General features: G+C 41.2%; 1 non-coding gene across 1 annotated transcript; it reads right to left on the bottom strand.

Moving 5' to 3' along the window:
- Positions 1-493: 493 nt before the first annotated feature.
- Positions 494-625, bottom strand: LOC113180096 (small nucleolar RNA SNORA18). Its single transcript, XR_003300421.1, has one exon. It is a non-coding gene; the product is annotated as a small nucleolar RNA SNORA18 (small nucleolar RNA).
- Between the last annotated feature and the right edge of the window lie 7,356 nt (positions 626-7,981).

The raw sequence follows: 7,981 nt of genomic DNA on the forward strand, positions 1-7,981 counted from the left end.
AGTCAATAAATTTTCATTTAAGGAATTTCACATGCTGTAATTCCTTCACTGCTCCACGAAGTAACCTTAGTTCCTCTAAAGCTGAAGTTCAAGATTTACCTTCAAGATAGCCTTTTTAAAAAGAGCTGATGCTTAATCCAGTTGTTCCATCAGCCTATGGTTATTTTATTTGGACTTTTAAAATCTTCATTTGAGGGTTGAGGATATAGCTCAGTTCGTAGAGTGCTTGGCTCGCATGCACAAGGCCCTGGGTTCAATCCCTGGCACCACTACCACCCAAAAAAAAAAAAAAATCTCCATTTGAATTATGAATATATTGATGACAACTTCAAAATTCCCCATCTAGGATCTTTGAAATCCAATTTCTTCAAGCAATTTACTTTGGGTCACTTTTATAATTCCTAAGCCATCACATTCAGGATACTCCATACCTATAGGATATGCCAATACTTAATATAAAAAAATATTCATTAGATCTTTCATACTTTCTGTTAGCTGTCTAGTAGTTCCTTCCCACAAACTTAACAAATGGTCCTGTGAGTGAAGCAAAGCCACCGAGTTGTCCTCTGAGGTATTTCCAATGATGTGCCACTACTGAAGAAGCCCCATCAGACTTAGCCTCAACCTCAGGCTTCTCTTTTACTTGTTAAGCATTTTTTTTTTTTTTTTTTAGAGAGAGAGAGAGAAAGAATTTTTAATATTTATTTTTTAGTTTTCGGTGGGCACAACATCTTTACTTTTTATTTTTATAGATGCTGAGGATCTAACCCAGCGCCATGTGCATGCCAGGCAAGCACGCTACCGCTTGAGCCACATCCCCAGCCCACTTGTTAAGCATTTAAACGTAATTATTTTGTTGCTTGTCTGAAAAGTTCACTATCTGAAGTCTATGCAGATTTGTTTCCACGTACTATTGTTTGCTCAGCATTCTGTAGTTTTCACCTTGGAGCTGCTTATTTCTTTGAAATTATCTGCAAGAATTCCTTGAGGTGCAGGATGAAGAGGGTTTTTCCAGGAGGGTTTGCATTTGATGTTTGTGGGCATAATCAGACTGGGACCACTTTAAATCGAACGCTAACTTAAAAATTTCAGGCTAAACTGGGTGCAATGGTGCATGCCTGTAGAATGCCTGTAATCCCTGCTGAGGCAGGAGGATGGTGAGTTCAAAGCCAGCTTCAGCAAAAGCAAGGCACTAAGCAACTCAGTGAGACCTGTCTAAATAAAATACAATGGCTGGGGATAGAGCTCAGTTGGTAGAGTGCTTGCCTCACATGCACAAGGTCCTGGGTTCAATCCCCAGCATCACAAAAACAATAACCACAACAAAATAAAATACAAAATAGGGCTGAGGTTGTGGCTCAGTGATCGAGTGACCCTGAGTTCAATCCCCGGAACCCCCTGAAAACAAAAAATTCAGGCTATTAAATACTATATATTTGTGATTCTTAGGGAATGTTATGGTTTAGATATGAAGTGTCCCCCAAAAGTTCAATTTTCAGAGGTGAAATGATAGGGTTATGAGAGCCTTAACCTAATCAGTGGACTAATCCAATGACAGGGATTAAGTGGGTGGTAAATGTAAGAAGGTAGGGTGTGACTGGAGGAGATAGGTCATCGGGGGCATGCCTTTGGGTTTATGTTTTGTCCCTGGTGAGTGGAGCTCTCTCTGCTTTCTGAATTGCCATGTCTTGAGATGCTTGCCTCCTCCACACCCCCAGGATGTTCTGCCTCACCTTGAGCCCAGAGTAACAGAGTCAGCCATCTATGGATTCTGAGACCTCTGAAACCATGAGCCAAATAAACTTTTCCTCTTCTCATCATTCTTGTCAGGTCTTTGGTTTCAGTGACAAAAAAGCTGACTAAAACAGGGGATGTTATTTTTCTCCTGAAAACAGGGAAATTAAGATAAATATTTTGGGGGGCTGGGATTGTGGCTCAGCAGTAGAGTGCTCCCCTAGCATGGGAGGGACCCGGGTTCGATCCTCAGCACCACATAAAAATAAATATTAAAAAAAAAAAAATGGGCTGGGGATGTGGCTCAAGCGGTAGCGCGCTCGCCTGGCATGCGTGTGGCCCGGGTTCGATCCTCAGCACCACATACCAACAAAGATGTTGTGTCCGCCGAGAACTAGAAAATAAATATTAAAAAAAAAAAAGATATTGTGTCAACTTATAACTAAAAAATAAATGTTTAAAAAGTCAGGCATGATGGCATAGGTCTATAACCTATAATCCCAGTTACTGGGGGAGGCTGAGGCAAGAGGACCTCTTGAGTCCAAGAGTTCAAGACCAGTAATATACAAGACTCTGTATCAAAAAAAAAAAATAAATCCATAAATAAAAATAGGAATAGAAATAAAAAATAAATTTAAAACATCCTTAAAATAAAAGTCTGTTTCACATCTCAGCTCATCTCTGGATTATTGAATTTGGGAGCCTGAATATTCCTCAATTTCTTGCAGCTCATTAGTATATATATATATATTTTTTTTTTTTTGTACCAGAGATTGAATCCAGGGGCACTTAAACACCAAGCCATGTCCCCAGCCCTTTTTAAAAATATTTTATTTAGAGACAGGGTCTTGTTGAGTTGCTAAGTGCCTCATTAATCTGCTGAGGCTGGCTTTGAACTTGCGATCCTCCTGCCTCGGCCTTCCAAGTTACTGAGATTACAGGCATGCACCACCGTGCCCGGCACATTCGTGTATTTTTAAGTTCATGTTTTTTTCTTTTATTCAGAATTGTTTTCAGAAGGAAGCTTATCTATGGTAGCTTGTCCACCTTATTACCAGAAAATGTAATGATCTCAATTTCTCAATCGAGACATAGAGATAGTTGTACTATATTAGTTTTTGTTAACACATCTGGGACACAAATTCTTCTGAGAGTCTAATACCTGTTGAAGCCTGGAGAACGTCTCCCCAGAAAGATAATACAGAGAGAAAAATGTATGTTCTTGCTCTTCTGAAACATCTAAGGTCTCAAAGTTAAGAAGCCCCTCAAAACACATGCTCTCTGAGGTCCCCATCAAAGCTAACTTTTGACAGCCTTGCCTTGTTTCCTGATCTAAGCAGAGAATCTCTGGGGCTCTCCCCTTGAGCAACTTATGAGAAATGCAGACCTTTGAGTTTCCGAACTGGGTCTTTCAGAATCTTCAGGACCTCTTAGGGAAGGAGAAACTGAGAGTTGTCAACTAAAGCCTATACAAAACTGAAACACAGGCAGTGTTCCTTCAACCAACCTCTTCTCCATTAATTCATTCAGTAAGTATTGGACCCCGTTCCCTCTGTCTACTTCTGCCTAACTTATTACCCCTAAATTTAGTGGTTTATGCAATAATTATTATAATAATTTTATCTTTATCTTGCATGGTTCTAGGAGTAACTGGACTCAGGTAGTTCGCACTCAATCTCTCATGTGGTTTGCACAGATGGTGCTATGATTTGAATATGGTTTGATTAGGTCCCCAAAGGTTCATGTGCTGGAAGTTTATCCCCAATGCGATGTTGAGACATAGTGGAACCTTTAAGAGGTGGAGTCTAGTTGGAGGGAATTAGATCACTGGGTACACTGACCTCAGAAGAGTACAGGATCCTGTGAGCTAAACAAACCTCTTTTCTTTATAAAGTAACCAGCCTCCGGTACTTTGCTAGAACAACAGAAAACAGACTAAGACAGGTAGCAGATAGGTTGGAATCATCTCAAAGGTTTCTTCAGTATATGTGACAGCTAATGATGACTGCAGACTAGGTTTTCAGAGGGGCTTTTGGCTGGAATACCTCCATGTGGCCTTTCTCTAAGGCATGGGCATCTTCATAGCATGGCAGCCTGGTTCTGATTGGGAGCATCCAAAAAGAAAGAAAACAAGCCATGTTTTATCCCCCCCCCCCTTTTCTTTCTCTCTCTCTTTGTGGTGTCAGGGATCGAACCCAGCACTTTGAGCATGCCAGGCAAGTGCTCTTCATCCAGCCCCAGGTATCACACAGCTAAATTCTGTTAATTAGATATAAGTCATTAAACCAGCACATAATTAAAGGAAGTTCAAACAGACTCTATCTCTTGATGGGAAGAATGTCAAAAAATCTGCAGACATGTTTTAAAAATCGCTACATATACCCCTTGTCTGTATTAAGCACTAGACAAGGCACCTGGGACAGAGTGGTAAATAATCCACACCCTGCCTTTGTGGTGCTTACAGTTTAGAGGTAGAATTAAACATCAATAAAATAATATTACAGTGCCAGACATGGTGGAGTGTGCCTGTGGTACCAGGTGGAAGCTGAGGCAGGAGGATTGCTTGAGCCCAGGAGTTCAAGGCCCACCTGGGCAACAGAGTGAGACCCTGTCTCTTAATAACAACAAATAAAATAATATTACAAATATACCTACAATATACACCTTGATAGTGCTACAGAAGATGGGGACAGGGAACCATAAGGATTTACATAACCTACAGGAAACCAAGGGAGATACTCTGCAGCAGAGAAATCTGGGTTGAGATCTAAAGCAACAGCGGATGCTAACTGGGTAAAGTAGGCTGAAGAACCTTCCAACAGACGAAACACCAGGCCAAGGCCCCACCACAGGAGGGACAGTGGCCTAATAGGCAACCCTGTGTCTGGAAGCAGCAGTTAACAGAAAGTATGATCTAAAATTGCAGAAGTGGGCTGAGCCAGGCCTCTAGGGCTCGTAGGCCAGGTGAGGGTGCTGATCTTCCCCTGGAAAGTGATATGAACAGATCCACAGCTTCAGGATCACTCTGGCTGCTGTGTGCAGGGGCCCTGCCAGATGTTGAGTCAGGACTGGGAGGACTGGGAGAGTCCTGTCTGCAGCACCTCCCCTCCCCATGAGGCTCTCCCACACATGCTCAGGCCAGCTGCAGCCTCGTCCCATACTCCAGGCCTTAGACTGGAAGCTGGGCTCCTACACCCTACTCTTGATCTCTTGGGTCCCTCTTGCTAGACTAGACACAGGAAGTCCTCCTGTCTTGCGTTACTCAACTAGTCACTCTTTCAGAGCGTGTAAGTAGGTTTAAAGGCATGACTACAACCTAATTCACAGAACCTATAAAAGTGACCTTATTTGGAGAAAGGGCCTTTGTGGATGTAATTAAGGATGGTAAGATGAGAAGAATGCCCCTGCTTATCTAAGTGGACCCTAAACTCTATGACAAATGTTCTTGTAACGATAAGGCAGAGCCAGGCGTGGTGGCACATGCCTGTGATCACAAGTTCAAGACCAGTCTCAGCAACTTAATGAGGCCCTAAGCAACTTAGTGAGACCCTATCACAAAAATGAAAAATAAAGAAAGGGCTAGGAATGTGGCTCAGTGGTTAAGCACCCCTGAGTTCAATCCCTGGTACAAAAAAGAGAGAGAAAGAGACTAAGGCAGAGGGAGATATGACTGAGACAGAAGAGGAGAAAGTTATAGACCATGGAGAAGGAGACTGGGGTGAAATGGCCTCTGGTCAAGTAATGACAACATCTGCCAGAGCTGGAAGAGTCAAGAACGGAATCTCCCCTCAAGCCTCCAGAGGAAGTGCAGCCCTGCCAACAACTTGAGTTCAGCCCAGAGATCTGATTTTGAGGTTTTGGCCTCCAAAACTGGGAGAGAAGAAATTTCTGGTTGTCTTAGGCCACCCATTTTGCGGGGTTTTGTTGTATCAGCCACAGGAAATCAATATGGCTCTATTGATTTGAACCTCCCCAGCTGCCCCTTCCTGATATGCTTTTCTGGTTCCCCCTCCTAGAGGTGACCTCTAAATGTTGAAGTGGTCAAGTGGTCCAGGCTCAGTTCTTACTTCTTTTCTTTTTCTCTTCTCTTTCCCTCCATGATCTCATCCATTCACTTGGCCTTAAGATTCGATTTGTTCATTAACATCCTCCAAATTTTGTCTCCACCCAGAGCCTTCTCATGGAGCTCAGCCATTTCCTCGCCCACCACCACCCACAGGTCTGTCCCTGGCCCAGGCTTCCCCTGTTACTCAGTGTTGCAGTCGGAAATGTGGTAGCCATCCTGGACCTCCACCTCCCCCCTACCTTACATTCAAACTACTGACAAGACATGTGGGTTAGATTTCAAAATCTCTCTCAAAATCTGTCCACTCCCCTTCACTTCCACTGTCACCTCAGCCACCATCATCATACCCAGAGGCTGTGTCAGCCTCCCAAGGACACCCAGCTTCTACTCTTACCCCTTCTCACTCAGTCCTTCTCCTCACAGGAGCCATAGTGATTAGAAAAAAAATATGAGATTGGGTTGCCATTTTTTAGAACAGCTTTTTTGAGATAGAGTTGACATACAATTAATTGCACACTTAATTTGTACAATTTAATGTTCTGACATATGTATACACCCATGAGATCTGTACAACCCCCAAAAGTATCCTCATGCTCCTTGGAAATTTAACTCTTCCCCACTTAATTCCCATCCCCAGGAATTCACTGATCAGCTTTAAGTCATTGTAGACTAGTTTGCACTTTCTAGAATTTCATATGAATGGAATAATATGTATATTTTCTTTTTATATGGCTTAATGATTTTGAGATTCATGTATCAGTAATTCACCCCTTTTTATTCTGAACAATAAACTTTACATTTGTGAATGTACTATGATGTGTTTATGCATTCTTCTGAAGGTGAACATTTGGGTTGTCCCATGTTGAGCTATTATATATAAAGCCATTCTAAACATTTATGTACATGTAAGTCCTGATATGGATTTCTACTATGGTTTTTCTTTTTTTTTTTTTTAAGAGAGAGTGAGAGTGTGTGTGTGTGTGTGTGAGAGAGAGAGACAGAGAGAGAGAGAGAGAATTTTAATTTTTTTTTTTTTTTTTTTTAGTTTTCAGCGGACAACATCTTTGTTTGTATGTGGTGCTGAAGATCGAACCCAGGCCGCATGCATGCCAGGCGAGTGCACTACCGCTTGAGCCACATCCCCAGCCCTCTACTATGGTTTTTCTTGGGTAAATACTTAAGAAAGGAATGGCTGGATCACATAGTAGGTGAACACTTAGCTTTTAGAAAAATTGTCGAGCTGTTTTTCAAAGTGTTTGTGCTACTTTTTCATCCTGCCACAGTGTACAAGGCACAGTTGTTCCACATTCTTGGGAGTGATCGGTATGGTTGGACATTTAATTTTAGCTTTTTTAGTGGGTGTGCAGTGGTGCCTCATTGTGTTTTAATTGACACTTTCCTTACAAACAAGGAACATTTTTACATGAGTTAATTTGCTATTTGTGTATTTTCTTAGAAAATTTTTGATCATTTTTAAAAATTTGAGTTGTCTTATTATTGAGTTCTATATATATTTTGTGTAGTCTAGATAGAAATCCTTTCTTATTTATGTATTCTAGGTATATAAAGAAGCTTTTTTAAATATTTATTTTGTAGCTGGACACAATATCTTTATTTATTTATTTTTATGTGGTATTGGGGATCAAACTCAGCTCTATCGCTGAGCCACTTGCCTAGCATATGTGAAGCCCTGGATTCATTCCCCAGTGCCACAAAACTATAGTTTATCAATTTTTCAATTTATTTGTAATTTTTGTATCATATCTAAGAACTCTTTGCCCAACCCAAGTTTATAAGGATTTTCTCCTATATTCTAAAAGTTTTATGGGGTTTGTTTACATTTGGGTTTGTGATCCATTTGAATTAATTTTTGTGTATGGTGTGAAGTAAGGGTAGAAGTTCATTTTTTTTTCCCCCACAGAAATACCCAGTTGTTCTAGTACATTTGTTCAAGCCTGTCTTTTCTCCAAAGGCTGGCACCTTTGTGAAAACTCAATTAACAGGAAAACAATTCCATTTACAATACCTTCAAAACTAAAATAGAAATAAACCTAACCAAGGAGGCGAAAGACTTCTACAAGGATAATTATAAAACTCTGAAAAAGGGGCTGGTGATGTGGTTCAGGTGGTAGCGTGCTCGCCTAGCATACGTGAGGCACTGGATTCGATTCTCAGCACCAA

This window comes from Urocitellus parryii, chromosome 6 (genome assembly GCF_045843805.1).
Source record: "Urocitellus parryii isolate mUroPar1 chromosome 6, mUroPar1.hap1, whole genome shotgun sequence".
Lineage (NCBI taxonomy): Eukaryota > Metazoa > Chordata > Mammalia > Rodentia > Sciuridae > Urocitellus > Urocitellus parryii.